This window comes from Anas platyrhynchos, chromosome 26 (assembly GCF_047663525.1).
Source record: "Anas platyrhynchos isolate ZD024472 breed Pekin duck chromosome 26, IASCAAS_PekinDuck_T2T, whole genome shotgun sequence".
Taxonomy (NCBI): Eukaryota; Metazoa; Chordata; class Aves; order Anseriformes; family Anatidae; genus Anas; species Anas platyrhynchos.
In genome coordinates this window covers 1,611,299-1,631,183 of record NC_092612.1, presented here as the reverse complement: position 1 = coordinate 1,631,183, position 19,885 = coordinate 1,611,299, and the positions used below count along the sequence as shown (strand labels likewise).

General features: G+C 55.2%; 1 long non-coding RNA gene across 3 annotated transcripts; it reads right to left on the bottom strand.

The window, feature by feature from the left end:
• Window positions 1-1,034: 1,034 nt before the first annotated feature.
• On the bottom strand, window positions 1,035-19,885 carry LOC110353098 (uncharacterized). 3 transcript variants are annotated; one of them, XR_005261003.2, is made up of 4 exons: window positions 19,682-19,885; window positions 7,950-8,047; window positions 7,310-7,599; window positions 1,035-1,435 (listed from the first exon to the last, which is right to left on the bottom strand). It is a non-coding gene; the product is annotated as an uncharacterized lncRNA (long non-coding RNA). The 3 variants fall into 3 exon arrangements; XR_011805041.1 differs by lacking the exon at window positions 1,035-1,435 and adding an exon at window positions 1,508-6,494; XR_011805040.1 differs by lacking the exon at window positions 1,035-1,435 and having other exon boundaries at window positions 1,508-7,599.

Below are 19,885 nucleotides of genomic sequence, written 5' to 3'. Positions count from 1 at the left end.
TGCTGGGTGCATCCGGGGGGTCCTCGAGGTGGAGACCCCCGGGCAGAGCCCACGACCCCTCCTGGCACCGTTCCTTGTGGGATGCAGGAGCAGCGCCGTGGGGATGGGCGCAGCTTGGGGATGGCTTTGGAAAGCCCTCGGGTGCAAGCGGGGGCTGGAAATCCAAACCCCACAGCTGTGAGCAGCAGGTTTAGGAGCAGGCTGGAGGCTCTCCCAGTCTTCTGCTCATCCCTACTGCGGGAGGCGAGCAGAGCGGGGGCAAACAGAGCACCCGCGGCCCCCAAAAGGATCGGGCACCTCCAGGGAAATGTTGATCCCATCCCAAAGTGGGGCCAAGAGGGCTCTCGGGGGCTCCCCAGCAGCAGGGAATGGCCACAGAGGGGTTCATGGGGGGGCCGGGAGCTGCTCCAGAGGCTTTGCCCCAGCCCCTCGCCTCCGCCACCCTGTGTGCCCCTTCCCACCTTCAATCCGGGGGGGCCCCAACCTCTAAAAAGCCAATTCCCGAGGGTCCTCCGGAGGAGCAGACCCCACAGAGGTGACCGGGCTCACCCACAGCCCCAGAAAAAAACCCTTTAAGACCACCACCAAGATCCCAGCCCTTCTCCAAAGCACACCCCCAAAAAAACCCCGAGACCCACCTGAGCACCACGGCCACATCCTGCAGGGCTCGGGGGGAGGCAGGGGGAAAGCAGAGCCCCCCCTTAGCCCAGTCTGACACCGAGCAGCCCCCCGGTTTCTCCTGGGTCCTCGTGGGGTCCCCTCAGACCCCTCACCCAGCTGGGGGCACCCTGGGGTGCGGGGGTCCCCATGAGCGAGACACCCAGAGAGGGCCAGGAGGAGGCAGGGTGCCGAGGTCCTCACCTTTGTTAAGCCCCCCAGGCACGATCTTGCCTCCCCCCCCCAATAATAATATTTCATCTACCTTATCTGATTAGGTTGGGCTCATTTGTGTGTATTTTGTTGGTTTTTTTTCCAAAAACACCTTTAACCACCTCGCAAATTCCCCGCCATCGCAAACAGAGCCACCACAAACATTTGCTGCAATCCAAGTTTTATTTTCGGCAATCTCTTTTTTTTTTTTTTAATGCAAGAAAGGCAGTTGTAAAAAAAAAAAAATAATAAAAATTTAAAAATATGAAAAAGACAGAGGCTGAGAAAACATTAACAAGGCCCTGTGCTTTCTGCTAAAGTGCCTTCATTTCATTATCATTAAATTTGCCTAGTAATTAGATTTCAGTGCATGAATATTTTAAAAAAAAATGTAACAGACAGGCTGTCAAAAAAAAGCACGACAACATCAATTCGGTAATTTTTTAGACAGAGACATTCATAAGCAATTAACACAGATTTCCCGGGTTTGGAGACTTTTTTTTTCCTTTCTTTTCTTCTTTTTTTTATTTTTATTTTTTTTTCCTTCCAGCCTTGTGTTCTTCACCTGAAATCAAAAGAAAAAAGAAAACCACCATAAACATGGGCATTGCTGGTTATGCCATTTTATTTTTTTTTTTTTTTGCCCCCCCCCCCCCGGCTCGGTTCCCTCCCCAGCCCCGCTGAGCACCGTGGGGCCAGGCACCGGCCCCGCAGCACCCGCTTCACCCGAGGTGTCACCAAGCTCCTGGCTCGATTTTCAGGCGTTTCTGCTGAAAACGGTGATTTTGAGCATTATTTGCATAATTGTACAGTTCGCCGGCTCCCTAATTATGTGATCTGTGTTCGGCACCGCTGCAGGCGAGGGGAGGCTGGCGAGGGGTAAGGCAGCACCGGGGCCTGATCCTGCACCTGGCTGAGCATCGCAGACCCCATCCCATTGAGCGCACGGGGCTCGGACATCCCCCAGAGCCAAGGGACCAAACCCCAACCCCACCAAGCGTCCCTTGGCCAAAACCACCTTGACCCAAACCCATCCCTTGACCCAAACCCATCCCTTGACCCAAATCCATCCCTTGACCCAAACCCATCCCTTGACCCAAACACGGATGGATGTCAAAAACCCACATCCAGTTTTTATCAGCATCACCGGCAAGCTTGAGACTACCCAAAACCAGCCCCACACAAAGAAAATCCGAGACCTCAGCTCGGGTCATGCCTCCCCGAAATCTCCTTTGCGAGGTTTTATCGGCAAGAGCAGGGAGTGGAAGCAGTTGGTACAAGCGGCTGAACGACCAAATCAAAAGCATGTGAGCAGATTAAAGAATCAATCTCCCCGTTTGATGCAGAGGAAATCCCGCTAATTATAAAGAAGGGGCTTATTTCCTGGAGTCACTCTGTTTGAAGTCATCAGAAACTAGTAAGACTTAATTACTCGACTTTATGGGCTAGGGAGCGGCGAGCCCCCTCGCCCACTCGCCGGTGCCATGGCTGGGGCTTGCAGGGGGTGTTGGGGATGTTCCTCCTGTCCCCCTGCACTGATTTATTCAGACGAAGCCCTTAACAGCCCTCGCATGAGCCTGCAGGGAAGCATTTACACATTTTAAGAGGGGAATATAATGAAAATTAAAAATAATCATAAAAAAAAGCAACCAACACAACAGAGTGTTAGCCATGCAAGCTACCTGGGTATTAGTGCAGGTGTGTGGGCTTTGTGCTAGCAAACACCTGCGGGATCAGGAATTTGGAATGAAACCCAAGGGAAGGCGTTCACTGCATCCAAATCCTTGGGCAGGGAAGGGTCCGGCCCCCACCAGCTCTCCCTGGGCAATATGATGGCCATGGACTGAAAATAATGCCCTTGGATATTCTGGGGAGAGCACGTGGGAAAAGAGAGTGGCAGAGAGGCACGGGGGCTTGGAAATGGCACAGGGTAAGGTAATGTAAAGGACCTGGAGAGGTGCCACGTGCAGGGAAACGCGTTTGGCACGTGGCCGGGATGGGCTTCACCTAAATCACCACGGGAAAGCTCCAGCACCCAGATGGGGGAGGAAAAACATGAAATAAAATAGCAGCGATCACATCGTAACGGACTGGGAGGAAAGCTCAAAAACTGAGACCCAAGAGATTGAGATGGGGAAATCTGAATAAGTTCATTTTTATTAAGTCTTGTCCCTGTCGGTGCAATCTCAAGGGGAGCCGAATACCGAGCACACCTCGACCGAAGCCCCAGGAGAACCCGTCCCTGGCCAGGGAGCAAACCCCACGGAGTCAAACCCACCCCGAGGCTGGCACTGGGGTCTCTGCGTCCCTCGGCGCCTGCCCCTCATCCTCCTAAAGTTTTCGGGCAGCTTCTGTGGTGGCAGTGCCTGGAGGACGCAGCGTTGGTTTTGCTCCGGTTGGCGTTGGCTTTCCAAATTCCTCACCACCTTCTCCAACTAAATGGGTAAATTTGGGGATGGGCAGCAGCTCGAGGTCTCTGTCAGGAGCAGCAGCTACGATACCCAAGATTTTTGGGGTTTTTGTGGCTCCATCCCGGTGTCCATTGAGCACTGGGGGACGTGGCGCTGCCGCGCTCTGAAATTCTGCACATACCAGCTCGCCTCGGGAATGTCCCAGGAATGCTGCTGCGGAGTCATGAGGCTCCACAGCCAGGAATTGGGGGAGAAAAGGGTGGTTTAGATTTTCCTAAGAGAGAGGAGGGCAAGCTGCTAAACCCAGGCTTGGCCTAGGTGGGAAACTGTGCTGGTCGGAGCCATCCCTCCTGAGGGGGCCGAGCTTTTGTGCAAACCAGGCTGGGAGCCCCGAGATGCAAACTCCGGGGGGCTCTGGGTGCTGTGGGGGCTCACACTGGGGCAGGACACCCACCAGCATCACCCTTGGGTGCCCTCACCACCACTCATCTCGCTGTCCTGCTGCTGGTGGGAGCGCAAGGTCAGCATTTCCCTGCTGCTCTTTGCACGCATTCCTGGTGCTTTTTGCAGAAAAACCCTGCCCAGATGCCCCAGCACTGTGCAGAAGGCTGGATTCCCATGAATCCAGGATGAGAGCCACATTTCTGACCCAGAGGCATTTCCTCCAGTCCCCCCCAGCACTTTCTGTGCTCCAGGTTCCCCGTTTGGGGCAGGGTCTCCACCCGGAGAGCCAGCGGAGGCTGGCGAGGCAGGAGCCATGGCAGGGAAGGGAAGGGGCCGAGACGATCCCCAAATAAAACCCTCACCCCCTGCCCAAGCAGAACCCAGAAAATCCCCAGGTGAGCACACCACGGGCAGGTTTTTCCTCCCCTCTTCAGCTCCAAGGTACGTGAGGAGGCGAGGAAGGATGCGCCGCGAGGGGAACATCCCTGCGTCATGGCTGGGAAGTGGGAAGGGAATTGGGTTTTATCCAAAGAGGCTTCCTGGGGCTGGGGGCCTCCTTCACCACAACCCATCGCTGGCACGAGCACAGCCAGCGCCGTGCAGGGCTCCCAAACCCAAACCCAAACCCAAACCCAAACCCAACCCCAGGGCTGCTTCTCCATGTGCCACCCCAAGGCCAGGACCGATGGACATTCCCCTGCGCCACCCCAAAACGGGCTCAAGCAGTGGCCCCGTCCCTTGGTTCATGGGATCCACTGCGCTCAACGCACCTGGAAAATAAACTCATCAGCAAGAAAACCTCGCCACAAGCGAAGCAAAGGCTTTAACGCCCCGCGAGGGCTGGGCACCCAAAGGTCCTGCACCCCTTTCGGGGCGCTGGGGACAGCGAGGGGGGCGCGGAGCCCCCCGCAGCCGGCGGCTCGCCGCAGCCCGGCCGAGGTCCGTTTGTCACTTTTCCTTCATTATTTGCAGTTTGTACACAGGCGTCATTAGGGATTCATTCGGTTTCCCTAGCAGCAGGCATTAGTCTGGCTTCCCTTTCCCCCTCTCTCTCCCTCTCTCAGCAGCGCCCTTTATTTTTAGTGTCTTATTTACAGTTTGACAGAGTAACTGTAACCCTTGCAAGCTACTCCAGCGGCTTTAATCGGGGGAATAATGGGTCCTGTCTGGCGATGAATAGAATTTAGGGGACAGATTGTTCCACACTCGCCCGGTGGGGGTAATTTATTTATGTGCGCACTTGTCAGGAGGAGAAAGGGACGGGGGGATCTGTATGCGCCGAGGACACCGCCGCCGCTGAAAGGCGGAGGGGAAGGGAGAATGGAGCCAAACGCCCCGGATCCCGCTGCCCCCCTGGCAGCTGAATGCCTCCGGTGGCCGTGAACTTGGAAGGGCCGAAAGCCCCATTCCCAGGCCCTCGGCACGTCAGCGGGGCCGCCCGCGGGTGCTGCCGGCAGCGGGGCTGGGGGGCTCCAGATGGGTCCGGCCGTGGCGCTCTGCCCTCCCCAGCGCTGCCCCGCATTGCCGCGGCGCGGGGAGCACGTCCCATGGCAACGGTACAGTAGCAGCGGCACAGCGGGGGGCTGGGAAGAGAGGCAAAGCCCTCGGAAAAAATACAGGATGGGTTCCAGACAATGGCCCCCCCTCTCATATCATAAATTACACGGCGGCCACAAAAGGGGGGACGGGGATGCTGGCGCTCCCAACGCTCCCCGTTCCCAAAGTCCCCGCGCTCGCTGGGCGCCGTGGGGAGGGAGGTGGAGGAGGGATGCTGCGGCACCCATGGGCGCTGTGTTTGGGGAGAAAGCCCCATCCCCGTCCCCACCTGCAGCACGGATGCTTCGCCCCGCAGCAGCCCCGCTTCCTGCCCCAAAAATCTCCCTGAGCGCCCGCTGCCCCGGTTCCAGGCTTGCCCACAGCACCAGGACCAGCTCCTGCTGCAGAAGGCTCTCTCCCTTTGGAAAAAAGGCCTTTTTTTTCCCTCCCATTTCCTCCCTGCAGCTCCAGGGCCAGAGCATTTTGCATTTATTACCAATGGCTCGGTGCCTCTGCACGGCTTCTCCCACCCGCTTCTGCCTGGTGAGGGCTGGGGGCGGACGCACACAGCTCCCCATGGGACACGGGGTGCTCCCCAAGCCCCCCAAGCTGCCAGCAGCATCAGGCCAAAGGAGAAGGGGCTCAGGCTGCTCCCACCAGCATCAGAGGGCTCCCTGCTTGGCTCCTTTCCTCCCTAAAAGAGCAAAGGAGCCTCAAATCCTGTGCTCAAGGGCACTTTCTGACCCACTTTGAATCGCTGGCACGGCGGCACCTCAGCCCTGATGCGCCCAGTGCCGCTCTAGGATTGCCCTGGGTGCCCAAATTTGCCTTACAGGATGGGGTCAGCAGGACTGGGTACGAAGCACTTCCAGTTCCTGGGCTTCCAGTGGTACGGGAGAGCTGCTCGGAGCCGGGAGGGCCGCGGGACTCAGCACCCCAAACCTCCTCGCCCCAGCCCAGGACGCCACAAGCACCATGGGTCCCCCGTGGGCACCTCCCAGGAGCTCGAACCTCACTGCAGCGAGCTGGAGGATGGCAAAGGAGGACAGCAAAGGAAGCCTGAGCCACGTGGAAAGCACCGAGGTGTCTTCTCCAGGCAGATGCACGAGGTCTTCTGGTGGCACCAGGGGCCGTGGCGCAGCGCTGGGACGTGGGAGGTTGGCGGTCGCGCTTGCTGATTTTCAAGTTCACTTCCAGCCCCGGTGATTCTGTGACTCTTTGGCTGCCCACGAGCTGTAGGACAGCCCACACGATGCTCCTGGTGTCTCCTACACCTCTCCCCAGGACCGAGGGTGATGGATCCAGCACCCAGAGGTCTGGATGCTGCCCTCGTGGTCCCACGGCCGGGGCAGAGCGCGCTGAGACCGGAGCCAGCCCAGCACCAGTTCTATGGGAGACCTTCCCTTGGCAAGGAGACCAAAAGCTCTCCTTGCTCGGCCAAACTCAAGCCAAGAGTGCTCAAATATGTTCAAAAAAAGGCAAAAAGGTGGCCTTCACCCCAGGAACCCAGCGGCTTGCAGGCCGGCCCCTGCACCGCCGCATCCCACCGCCGCGGGACCTGGAGGGGGGACCCTCGCCCGGGCACAATGACTGTCTATTCTGCTGATCACAAGCCTAATCCTCTTTGGTTTTTAATTGGCATTTGGGCTAAGCTGATTTAAACCTCTTCACCTTGTTGGGTCCCCCCCTCCCCACTTCTTTCTTTTCTTTTTGCTTTTTTTTTTTTTTTTTTGGACCAAATAACAACGCTGCCATCACCCAGCCCCCGGCACAATGACATCTTTGTGCGAGGGCGAGAGGAGAGGAAAGGAGAAGGGGAGGGAGGATGGAGGGGGGGGGGGGGGGGCGCGGCGAAATGTGCCGAACCCCCTCGGAAACAATGCGCAGTTTGTGATTCAGCCTTGACCACGGGCAAAGCACCCGCTTCAGCTGCGCCTCGGTCACCACCGCGCTGGCCCTGGCCATTGGGCCCCTCCCCAGCCCGGTCCCCTGCCCGTCACCTCCACCTGCGCACCCTGAGGTGCCCCCCGCATCCCCCCCAGGCTCACCCACGAGGTTTGGTGCTGCCCAGCACGGGGATGCTCGGTGGTGTCCTTGCCTGTCCCCAGGGCAGTCCCCGGTGTCCCCATGGCCGCGGTGCTGGCACCAGGCGTGCTCTGCGCTGCTCCAGCCGGAGGCAGGAGGAGGAGGAGGAGGAGGAGGAAGGTTCACGTGGGATCAGCCACGGTGAGGGCTTCTGGTGGCCCCCAGACGGGGCTGGTGGCTCTCAGGGCCGGGCTCTCCTGGGTTTGCAGGGTGGGTTGTTCCCACTCCTGGGTTCATGTGGTAGCGAGAGGACCTGGGATGGAAACAAAAAGCAACAGAAGCACCTTGATCACCTCCACGGGTTTCACATCTAAAACACAAAAATAAAAGAAAATATCCTTGCAGGAGCCCTTTGTTCCTTCAGGTGGGAAGGACGCCGCTGGCAGGCTTGGAGGATTGCGAGTTAACAAAACAGCTCCGAGAGGTTTTAGGAGCCAAACCCGAGGGCGTGCAAGGAGCCGGGGATGTGGATGGAGAGCAAGATGCGGCCCCCGTGCTCCCTGCAGCCGGTGTCTCCCCCACCCGTCCCCGAGCTCCAGCCCGTGCCAGAGCCTGCTCGGCCCTCAGGGTGCGGAGAAAACCTTGAGAAATAAATTCACTTACCAGGAAATTCCCCACGAACTCTCACCAGGAGCCACGCGCCGTGAAGTGCTGGCCGCAACGCACGCAGAGCATCGCGCCGGGGGAAGCCACGCCGCTCCCTGGCAGGGAGAGAGGGGGAAAAGGGGATGGGAACGGGATGAGCATCAGCCCCAACCCCGGTGCTTCTGCCCCAAGTTTTGTGCAGGATCGTTCAGCACCCCCTGTCCCCACCAGCCTCAGGGGCATGGGAATTATGAGGCTGGACCTACGGCTGTAAATCCCAGTGGAAAAAAACAAAAAAAAAAACAAAACACGTTTTTCCATCAGCTTTCTGGGGAGCTGCGAGCCCCTCCGTGCCCAGGGATGCTGAAAAACCCAAAGCCAAGGGGTTCATCCGGACACGGGAACACCGGGCAGCTCCAAAAATGATGCCCCCAAAACCAGGGTGGCCACAGCCCTCGTGCTGCCCCCCATCACCCTTACGGATTTATTTTGGCTTTAGATATTAAATTTCTTTGTATATTTTTGTGAAAACTCTGCTTTATCCGTGGCTTTTCACGGGCTACGCATGGATTTAAACATCCTGAGCAGATTTTATGGGGCACATTTAATAGAGAAAGGCGTTTGGGGCAACCAGGGAGAAGCCAAGCGGTGGAAAGGACGAGGCACAGACGATGCCCAGCCTCAGCTCCAACCCAAGCCCAGGTCCCAGGAATGAGAAAAAATGAGGAAAAGGAACAAAAAACCTCCCCCAGCACGGACAAATAAACGAAAGCAGGGGGAAATCAGCTGAGCAGCTAAGAGCCTTAGCGCATTTTTGCGGGCGTTAGGGACGGGGCTCCCATTCCTGCACACGCTGGGCCGGGCACGCCGAGCCATCGGTGGTTTTTCCACTGGGGAGGGGGGAGAAAGAAAAAAAAAAAAAAGTGATTTATTTTTCTTGAAACCATAAATTTCCAGTTGTTTCGGGTTGCCGTGAAAATTCCCCTCGCGCCAGGGTTAAGCTCGCTCCATGGATTTAGACCTCCGAGTTTCTCATGGCAACAGAGGGATGGGGAGAAGCGAAAAAAGCAAAGCAAACCCAAGCTCAGGGAGGACAAATTTCGTCACCTAAAAATCACAAGGCTCTCACGTGGGGTCTGTAGAGAAAACACCCCAAAATACCTCAAGTGCCAGAGTGAAAAACCGATCAGTTCACACGTGGCCGGGTTGTGCCGGACCCGGTGATTTTCCCCTCTCCTGTCCCGATTTCGGTGCCACAAACCAGCCCTAGGCTAGGGCAGGGATGACCCCGCTTGTGTTTGGCATCGATTTTTTTCTTCCCCTAAACAGACACAAAACGTTCTCAGCGATAATTAAGACTGTTGGATTTTTCTAATCCAAAAAAATGGGGGAGAAAAAATAAAAATAACGATCGGGCAGCTGCCTCCCTAATATTATCGCGACGCGTTGAAAATCCAACCTCGGCTGGAGCCACTACACGAAAATTCGGTGGTCGAACCAAGCCCCCAACACCCCCGCGTGGCATGGAGCACTTTTTACTGATAATTACAAAAAATAAAACCCTCGTAGAAAGGACTGGGCACCATCCCCAGCGCAGAGACCGAGGCTAAAATAAAATCGGGGCATTTTAGGGCGCGGGTGATGCCGGTGGCGCTCGGTGGCCGCAATGCCAAGCCCATTGCCGGTGGGAAAAGGAAAAATTTGGGCGTTTGAGGCCGAGATGGAGACGTGCTGAGCCCCGTGCCCCCATGGCGAGCACGGGGGGCCGAGGGCAGGATGGGTCCCCCCCCGTGCCCGCGGTGCCGCGTGGCGCTGAGCGGGGAGAGAGCATCGGCCATTTTACGTGTCGGCTGCCTAAAATGGTGGCTCGCACCTTTTTCCCTTTCTGCTACCGTTTCCAGCACGCATGCACCCGCGGGGAAGGGGAGGGAGAGGGGCCGTGCCCCCCCCCCAACCCCCCCCCCAAGCGCAGGCGAGGGCGCCGGGAACGGGAGCCAAGCTGGAATTAGAGGGGGGGGAAATTAAAGGAGGGGGGGAGAGGGAAGGATGCGCTCGCCTCGCCACGGCCCATCCGCCCTTGGCTTTTGTGCGTCGAAGGGAGAGGCAGGAAGGCATGGAGGGGGGAAAAATGGGGGGAAAATTAAAAAAAAAAAAATAAAAAAAAAATGAGGGGGAACGTGGCATTTGGGTGAGGATGGGGGAAAACACGGAGGGGGCAGGGATGCGCGTGGGGCGCGGGGAAATCTTCCCGTCTTTCTTCGCCGACCCCCCTTCGCCCTCCCCGCAATCCCGCTTTGACTTTTCCCACAGAAGTAGCCAACCTCCAAGAATGCAAATGACATTCATTATGCAAATGCATGCAAATCAGGTTTAACTATCGGAAGAAGGGCTCGGAATTTCTAATGGCTTAACTCTTTCGCACACAACCACCACAACAAGAGCCCCGCGTCCTGGTGCTTGGGCTTTGTGTTTGCTCCATCCCTCCCCAGGCACCCCGGCCCCGCACCCTCGCTGGGGTCCCCCCCGGTCCCCCCCGAGCATGGGGGCGAGGGACGAGGGGCACGGGGAGGGCGTCGGGGGGGGAACAAAGCACCAGGAAAACAACAACAACAGCCCCAACCCCATTGGCGTGGGAGCGGCTGCCCCTTCGTTAAACAACACCAGCAGGAGATGAGACAAAGCAGGCTGAAACGCAGAATTGGATGGGGGGAAGGAATCAAAAAAAAAAATGAAAAAAGGAGGAAAAAACAGGCCGCTATGGACCGAACATAAAATCCCAGTGATGCGTCGGCAATGGCAGCCACCAAGGTTTGGCGACCTGCGCACCAGGACGGCGCGGAGCCACTGTCCCAGCCCCTCCTGGCAGGAAAATAACCACCAAAACCCCACCTTTTCCTTTTTATTTATTTTTTTCCCCTCCTTTCATTAAGGGAAAAAAAATTTACACCCTTTCCCGCTGTGCTGGATGAGCTCCCAGGCACCCATGGCCACGATCCGCCCTGGGATGCTCCAACGCAAGAACCCGAGCCCTGAGCCCTACACACGGCGTAATTCTGGATGTTTCATGGCTATGCTGTTATCGATTAGTAATAATTACGTTCTGCCTCATCTGAGCTAAAACCACCTTGTTTATTTTCTACATCTCCTTCCGATGGCCAAATTTGTGCTGTTTCCTCCCCATCTGCTCAAAGACTCGTTATTTAAGCTAGTTGCTGCTGCTGGAAGGAGCAATTAGCTATGTTAGGGCAAGGAATTCTCAAAATTTTAGCTAAATGGCTAAAAATATGGCCATAAATCAGTTGTTTTTACAATCTAGTATGTTCCAAAATGCAGAATACCCCAAATTACTGGCCAGGTAGGAACAAAAAAAAAAAAAGAAACGTTTCATTTTTTCCACCTGATCCCAGCCTGTTCAGCTAAGGCCTCTCCACAACCTAAAAATATCCAGCACTTCTGCCAGCCTCAAGTGTCTAAAAAAAATAAATAATAAAATAAATAAAAATAGTGAGTCAGCCCCCTCCCTACCAAAAAAAAAAAAAAAAAGAAAGAAAAAGGATGAGAGGGGAATTAAAATAAATAAATCAGCAACGTGCATTTCTTTTTGTTCCCTGACTTGACACCCACCAGCCTTGCTGGGAGGGCACCCTCCAAGCCCCAAATTTCCAAGCACACCCGATTCCTGAAGCTGGGGGATTTTTCTGGTTTGATTTTACAGTAATTATCAGATTCATTTATATATATATTTTTAAATTAGATGAAAGCAGGGAGGGCCAAGTGAAGGTCGGTGGGTGCGCCAGCGTGCGCCCCGTGCCCAGCAAGGCTGGCGCCGACAGCTGCTTCTTGCTAATGACCAAAATGCAGCATCAATCTCATCTCGCAGTGCAAACTTCTCTGATTCTTCCTTACGAGCACACAAACAGCACAGAATTTGGTTTTTGGGCAGGGCGGTAACGGGGGGGGGTCACTTGGCAAATTCCTGGTGTCACCTGGTGCCGCTGCGGGACAGGAAGGCGAGCCCCTGGGTTTCAAACCAAAAATGGTTCGACACGGAAAACCTCCCTTGTGGAAAAACGTTAGGCACCAAATTCATCAAAATTATTATTTTTAAATTAAAAATATTAAAATGGGTTTCTTTTTCCCTTTCCATCCCTTGCCAGCTCTACGTAGGAGCCTGCTCTGACCCCGTGCACACCTCGAGCATTGTTGGCATTGGGAGGAGGTGGCATTTCTGCAGCCCAGAGGCCATGAGGAAGCATTTTGGGGACAGAGGAGCTGCCAAAGCCCCACCGTGCCCAAAATCCCACTTCCCAAATGTTTTCAGCCACTTTGCCTCCGAACCCCGTTGGGGAAGCACAGGCACCGAGCGTTTATCCGTGCAGGGGGTGGGATGGAGCCCAGCAGCTCCGACAGCGATCCCTTCCTCGGAGACTCCACGCTGGGAAGGAGGAGGAGGAGAAAAGGAAAAATGACAAAGGGAAGGAGGGAAGGGAAAAAAAAAAAAAAAAGGAGGGGGATTTTTTAATGTTGAGAAGTCGGAAGAAATCTTTCCTTGCGGAAGTTAGCAAGGAGGGGGAGAGGAAAGGCTGCGGGCACGAGGTGCAGAGGTGGTTTTTGGATAGGGCACCGGGCCTCGTCCTTTGCCTGCCAGTTTGGGGCCAAAATGTTTATTTCTGGTCATTCCCAGCAAGTCCTCAAAAAGGTCCGGGGAAATATTCACAGGGCAAGACAGGCCATGTGCTGAATCCACCTTGCCAACCTGGCTGAGCATCCATTCCTGATTCCACCAACGGCCCCATTCAGAGCCAGCCCCGTAGCCCTCAGCCCCCAACCATTTTGGGAAGGAAAACCCCTCCCAAATGAGATGGCCCTGAAAAATGAGCAGGGACCAGCAGAAAGCATCGGGCATGGAGAGAAAGAGGTGTGAACGCTGAGCCCTCAGCGGCCACGAGCATCCTGTGCTTGGACCAGGCTCCCGGGACAACCCCGTGCCTTAAATAAAGGGTTTTCAGCAAAAACCCTGCTTTGTCACTGCTCCCATCAAGAGCGAGAAGAAAAGAGGAATTTGCAGTTTGTGGGGCAAAACGGGAACCACACCACGATTTCTCCGTGGATCGGGGGGATTTGTGTTTCGAGCGCTGGGCCTTAAAAAAGCAGGAGGCAGAGGCAGCCAACGCAGTTTTCTTTTCCTTTTTTTTTTTTTTGTTTTTTAATCCAGATTTTCTCATCTCACCCAGACCCTTTTTTAAAGCCGGCTCACGAAGCGTTCTGGGGCCAGACTCCATTTTTTTTTCAGCGGCTGGGGCACAGTCGTCAAGAGAAAAAAAAAAAAAAAAAGCAAGCAGGCCCACCACCACCCTTTTTCTAATTTTTCCCAAAGCCCTCGGAGGCGTGAGCACTCGAGAGTCAAATTTGCCCAGGACCCGCGTCCCCTAAGAAAGCAGGGCTCATTCGCCTTCCACAAACTCCGCAGCGGCAACAAAAGTCCCTTTCAAGCCCTTCCAGACGCAAGTCCTTCAGCTCAATTAGTCAGGCACACAGAGGCACAAAAAAGCCTCCCATTCAGGCTAGAGGCTGGCTGCGGAGGACAAGGGCGAAGAAAGGATCTTTCTCCCACGCTTTCACTGGGTGTCATAACAAGCAGAAAGCCCTCTTACCGGGGGGATTATTGGAGATAAGAGCCCGGCCGAGGGGCTGGGGCTGCAGGAGGAGGGGAAGGAGGCTGCAGGGGAAGGAGGCCGCCGAGGCTGCGGCTCCCGCGCCGGCGGAGAGCGGCACCGCGCACGCTAAAAACCCACGGCCAGGCCCCCTTCTGCATGGGCACGGGAGGAATAATCCCGGTTTTCCATGGCAACCCGCTCACCACCAGCCCGGCACCGGGGCACGGAGAAGCCTGGGAGAGCCTCGACCCCAGCAGAGAGCCTCGTGCCCCGGGTGCCTCCCGAAAAATCGTCGCTGGTTTTGGAGCGGGGCGCCGAGGCCGTGCGCAAAGCAGCTCCAGGAACGGGTGGCTTCAAGATAAAAAGAACTTGATTTTTATTTTTATTTTTTTTCCTAAAAAGATAGAACAAGTTTTTGGAAGGCCTTTTGTTGCTCAAAACAAAGCAAACGGGAGGAAAGGAGCAAATCCTGCGGAGAACGGATTCTGTCCACAAAAATCGGTGGCCCGGGGCCACCCGCCTGCTGCGGCACCCACCCGCAGCACCCACCCCAGGTCCTGTAGGAATCAGGTGCCCCAAACCCTTTAACAGCTCCCTGAACCTTTCCCAGTAACCCCACACACCCAGCTCCATCCAGAGGCTGGATTCCCTTTCCAGGGAGCAGGGGAAACCCAAAAGCAATAATAAATTTGGGGCTCTCCACCCCTCCTGCTCAGCCCCAAGCCTTGTGGGGTGCGAGGACAGCCAAACCCAACCCAGGCACTTTTGGGGGAGGCTCGGGGAGGGGACACAAACTCTCCAGCTCGGGCTGGCGAGCCGAGAAGCTCACTTGGAATTAATTATCCCGTAATTGTGGGGTTTCGAGCACTTTCCTCCCCAGCAGCTGGTGCCTGCTGGAGCCAGGGGAAGGCGGCTTGGCCCCGACGTGCTCCTGCCCAGCTCAGCCCAGGAAACCCTACAAGGAGTCACTCCTGCAAAACACCATAAAAGCTGAATATTTCAATCTTGCCCAAAATATCACGTATTTACAGCCAGAAGGAACAAGCACCTCAAGGACAGCTCTCCCTCCTCCCCAAGGGGCAGACAGCGACAAGAGACACAGAGCCAGGGTCCCTCACCCCCTCCCCGCTGCTCACATATTGCCTTTCAAAAGGGACAAAACAGATCCTAGGGCAGATATTCTATTTTTCTCCCCAAAAAGAGATGTTTTGGGTTGGCCACCTCAGCAGACGCCCGCCACGGAGGTCACATTGAGCCTGGCACGGCTGTGCCAAAACCAGTGACGTCCCTCCAGGGAAGACACTGCGCACCCTGCACGAGCCCCAGGCCACCCCCTCACCCCCTTCCCATCACCCCAGTGTAGGATTTTTTTCCCCAAACCCCACATTTTGCAGCTCCACCTGTTTTAGCCCCAAAAAACCGATGGCGTGATGACGAGTGGTTAAAACACACCCGAGGCAGTGGCTCCGCACCGCAGCGCCCTACCACTGCCCCTCTGTCCCTGCAGGACAGGAACCCCTAAAAGTGGAATTAAAAGGGGTTTTACACCTGGCCAGAGCTCAGGCCACAGCATTTTGGATTACAGGGTTTAGCTGTAGGGTTTCAGATGGCAGCTCTGAGCCCAGCCTGGGCTGCAGCGGGGGAAATCCCCCAGTGACACCAGCACGAGACCATCGCTGGCCAGGAGCGGCTCCAGCACCCAGGGACCTCCTGCCCTATAATTCAGGATTTTCCCAGCTTTTCCTGCAAAACCAACCACAGCCAGCACAGCCCTGCAGATGGACGGATCCTGCCTGCCCCAAAGCCCTCACTGCCATCCCCACTCCCCTCACATCCCCCAGCAGTGGATGAAGGCAGCGAGCAGGGACTCACACGCACACGTCCTTTCCTATCTCCGTCCCTAAAAACCCTACAGGACGAGCCAGAAGGCTGCCCTGGGAATATTTTTAGGGCCACGCTGTCGGCGGCAGTGCTGTCACAGCCCTCCTGCAGCGAGGCTGCGAGCGCCACGGCTCCGCTTTCACATCCGATCACCCTCAGCGCATCCCAGCCACCTTCCCAGCTGCACCCAGCAGCCCCAAAAGCGCCCAGCTCAGCATTTTCCTCCCCGTTACCCCCGGGGGAAAATGCCACCAGCTGTCCCCCCCGGGGCTGGATGCAGGGGACCCGTCCGGTCCCATTTGTTGGATGCCCTGTGCCACATTTGCACCCTGAAAGGGGGGCTCAGAGAAAGCCCCTCGCCCTTGAGTTTTTTGCTCCGTGGTGCAAAAATCAGCAGCGAGCATCCCAAAGCAAGCCCCGTTACAGGGGTATCGGGGGAAAGACCCAAACCTGGGAATGGGATGGGGACCCCCCGAGGTGCAGCGAGTCCGGAGCAGGGCCCCGGCCATTCCCACACAACCCCAAAATGAAAGTGGGGCCTGATCCGATTCCCCCGGTAGCTTAGAGTGCCTGGTTTACCATAATCCCAGCAGAAATTTTTTTTTTTTTAAAAAAAAAAACACTCCCTCGAAACCACTCGGGGGTTTTGAAGCCTGGATTGTTTGGAGAGGGGCGGCTGCTGGTGGCACAAAGGCGCTCTCGTCTCCCAGCCTCAGTCCAGAGGTTTCAGAGATCCTTCCTGACCTCCCCGGGTACCAGCAGCAGGGAACCTCGCTCCTGCCCCCAGCACAGACCCAGAGCAGTGAGGTGCAGCCTCAGGTGGCCCCAAAATGCCCCCAAATCCCCAGCATTTTGGGGGTGCCACACTGGGAACGAGCCAAGGCAGGGACGCAAAAGCCAAAGCCCATCCTGCATCCGATGCCAAGCTTCAACTGCTCAGGGCTGGGAAAAAAAATAATAATAATAATAAAAAAATCTCTTCATACCTATGTTTTTACACCTCTACATGCACAACTTCTTTGTGATTGCCCCTTTCGACATCCCATAGCACGAGTGCAAGGAAGAGGCCGGAGACCCAAAAGCCTCCAGCCACCGGGGCCTCCCTTTGTTCCCACCTTCGAGTCCCCAACGAGGCCAGCAGAAAATTCCTTCAGTCGGGGAATGCCTGCTGTCCTCCAGCACAGAAATCCCATTTTTTGGGGGAAGATTTAACAGTTTGGGGCTGAGAAGTTGCCGTTACCTTTCCCATCTATTCATTTTAACCCTCCCAAAGGAGGGGTCGGTGCCAGCAGATCACCGCGACCCCCATGGCACCGGTGGGGCTGAGGGTTCAGAGGGATCCCTGCGGCAAATGGGCTGGGGAGGAGGAGGAAGAGGCAGAGGAAGGCCAGGACAAGGACACCCAGCCTGAACCATCCTTCCCCCTCCTCCTGATGCCCCCTGAAATCACCCCTTCCCCACGTCCTCACACCGCGGGCAGGGGAGCAGCTCTCCCCGGCTATTTCAAGGTAAAACCGATGCACTGAGTGGAATTCTGAATTTCCAGCAGCTCTATTTGTCCAACTCAGTTCTTCTCAATGACTCGCCCATCAAAAAGTTAGGATTGCATTTCCTTTTTTTTTTTTTTCCCCTTTTCTTTCCTTTTTTTTTTTTTTTTTTTTTTTGCTCCAACCACGCTGCTTCAAGCAGGAAAAAGGACGTGAGGACGCAGAGAGCGCATCGCGCCATGCAGGAGCACAGAACCTGCACGAGCATCTCCTCTTAACGTCCCCAGCAGTTAGGCAGACACGAGGGAGAGGAGAGCAGACAGTGCTGAGTGTTACCCAGTCACATCAGAGTGTCCAAGCAAGCTTAAACGGCCACACGTAGGCTGCAATTTAGATCAACGTCACGCCAACGCGCGGGGCTTTCCTAGCACTGCTGCGCCCTGGGAGAAAACTGGGGAGAAAAGGGGGAAAAAAATAAAATAAAATAAAATAAATGCCCCAAACGGCTGCTTGCAGCCAGCCCCAGCTCCTGAAGGCCTCCAGGACTTCCAGTTCTGGGCTGGAAGCGCTCGCCTGCCATAATTCAGCCAAAATGTAAAAAAATCTTCGCCAAGATGGAGAGCAGCGTGGTTACAGAGCTGGGGGACGTTCCTGTGCCTCTCTCAGGGTCTCTCACCCTCTAAAGAGCCAGGAGTGGAGGGGAAAGGACCCTATTTTTGGGGGCTTTGCACCCCGGGAGGGATGGGGACATTGGCTGGGAGCTCTCCAAGAGGGGTTCAGGACCTTGGGTGCCCCCTGCCACCACAAAGCACCTCCTGCCCCGTGCGCCCCCAGATCCATCCTGCTCCCGGACAGCACCCAGGCTGCGGGGTGCCCCATTCCCCACCCAGCTCTGCCCTCGTCCCAGGCCACCAGCCCCCATTTCTGCCCATGCCTTTTGTTATCCCCAAGCAAGTGACACCACCAGGCTGCAGCCTCCGGCGTTCCCCCCGTGCGCAATTGGCCACGGCCGAAACCCAAAAGGCGAGCGCACGGCACCGCTTCCAGCCCCGGATTGGCCAAAAAACGCTGTCCCCCCCCCGGGATGAAGGCTCCAGCCAATGGTGGGTGGCACGTGGCAGCTCGCCGCCGCTCGCCCAGCCATAAAAGCGCCTCGTCCCTGCACCAGGAGCCGCCCCACGAGGATTTGGGGGCGAGAGACACGGCCACGCTCGGTGCTGGTGTCCGAGCATCGTGAGGAGCAGTGGCACAAGTGGACACAAGACTTGGAAGGACCAAGGCATGGTGATGTCCCCCTGCCACCAGGGCCAGGGCTCTGTCCCCCAAAAGATGCTCGAGCCTAATTCATGGTGCCCAAGACCCCGCCAGACCCCCGGAGAATTCCCCCATTCCAAGTTCCACGGCCAAGGGAAATGAACTCATTTATTAAATTTAAAAGTAACCCCAGGAGCATGACAAGTCCTTCACACTGCACCCAGAACTCCAGCCTTTCCCTGTCCCTTTTGCCTTTTTTTTTTTTTTTTTAAATAAATAAAAGATCCTGCACAAGAGCGGGTCCAGCACAAGTCAGAGGCCAGCTCTTTTTCTCCATCCCCCACAATGATTTTTTGTGAGGTTGCAATGCCATAAATACCCCTTCCCCACCTCACTTCAGGTGCTGCCACCCATATGGGTTTTTATTACAATTTTTTTCCCTTGGAATCACCATTCCAAGGTGATATGGAACAAATAACTGAATCCACCACAAGACCTTTGTGTTCTCAGCACCACCGCGACACCTCTCCAAACAGGCTGCTGTATTTCACGGCAGCCTCTAAGCCAACCAGCCTGACCATTAAAAGCAGGCAAGAAGCACCCAGCCCACATCTTTGACCCAAAATCCCCTTCTAGAAGAGAGCAAGTAAAAAAATAAAAATAAAATTTAAAAAAAAATCTGATTCCATAAGGAAAAGAATGGCAGAAAATCCAGTGCAGGGGGTGACGGCCAGCGTGAATTTGCAGTCAGAGAGGATAAATTAAATAAAATCAGGTTCCCTGATTAGCCTCGTATGGTTTCATCCCCAAGTTATAAATATATATTTTGTAAATCCCTGATCTTGGAACCTTAAATCCATTCAGGGAAACGCTCATAGACAAAGGGTTAAAAGGAGAAAGCCGGCGCTTGGATCGAGAGGTACTGGGAAAGAAAAACAAAGAAAACTGCAAGATCCCATTTTCCAAATCACCACCTCGGTCTTTCTAGCCCCGAGACCAAGTTGTATCTGCCAGGGAACGAAATTACACATTTAACAGAGAGAAAATAGAGGGGGGAGGGAAAAAAAAATATATAAAAAAAGGGGGGGGATGAATCCAGTATTTGTGTTTGCAAAATAAGCATTAATAAAGCGTGCTCCGGCGCTGCGTTATTGCCCAGATAATCCACGGCAGTAACCTGCCTCGATTTTTTGGGCTCTGGGCTGCCGTGGGGCTGCTCACACGAGGAAAGTTGATCCTCGGTGTGCAGCCTGGGTCCTGCACTTCGCCAATTCCTGGCCTGGGGAAGTTTTACTTCGTTAATTCAATCCCGGGCAGCGGCCGAGGGGAGAGCGGCCGCAGCCTCGGCTGGCTCAAGGCAGGTTTTTTTTTTCCCCCCTCGCATGCACGGCATCACCGAACTCTTCCTTGAAACCATAAGGAGGAAATTAGGTGCTTAAAAATTAAAAAATTAAAAAATAAAAAATCCTACCTCAGGTTTTAATTCCAGTCCCAAAAAGTTGCCTTTTTTTTTTTCCCCTGTGCTTTTTTTTTTTTTTCCGCCTCTCGTTTCCTTTCTCTTCTTTCTTTTCCATTTCTTTTTTTTTTTTTTTTTTCCTCTCCTTTTCCTCCTCTTCCTTCTGATGAATTTCCTTTCTTCTCCACATCCTCCTCAGGCGTGTACTGGGGTTATTTT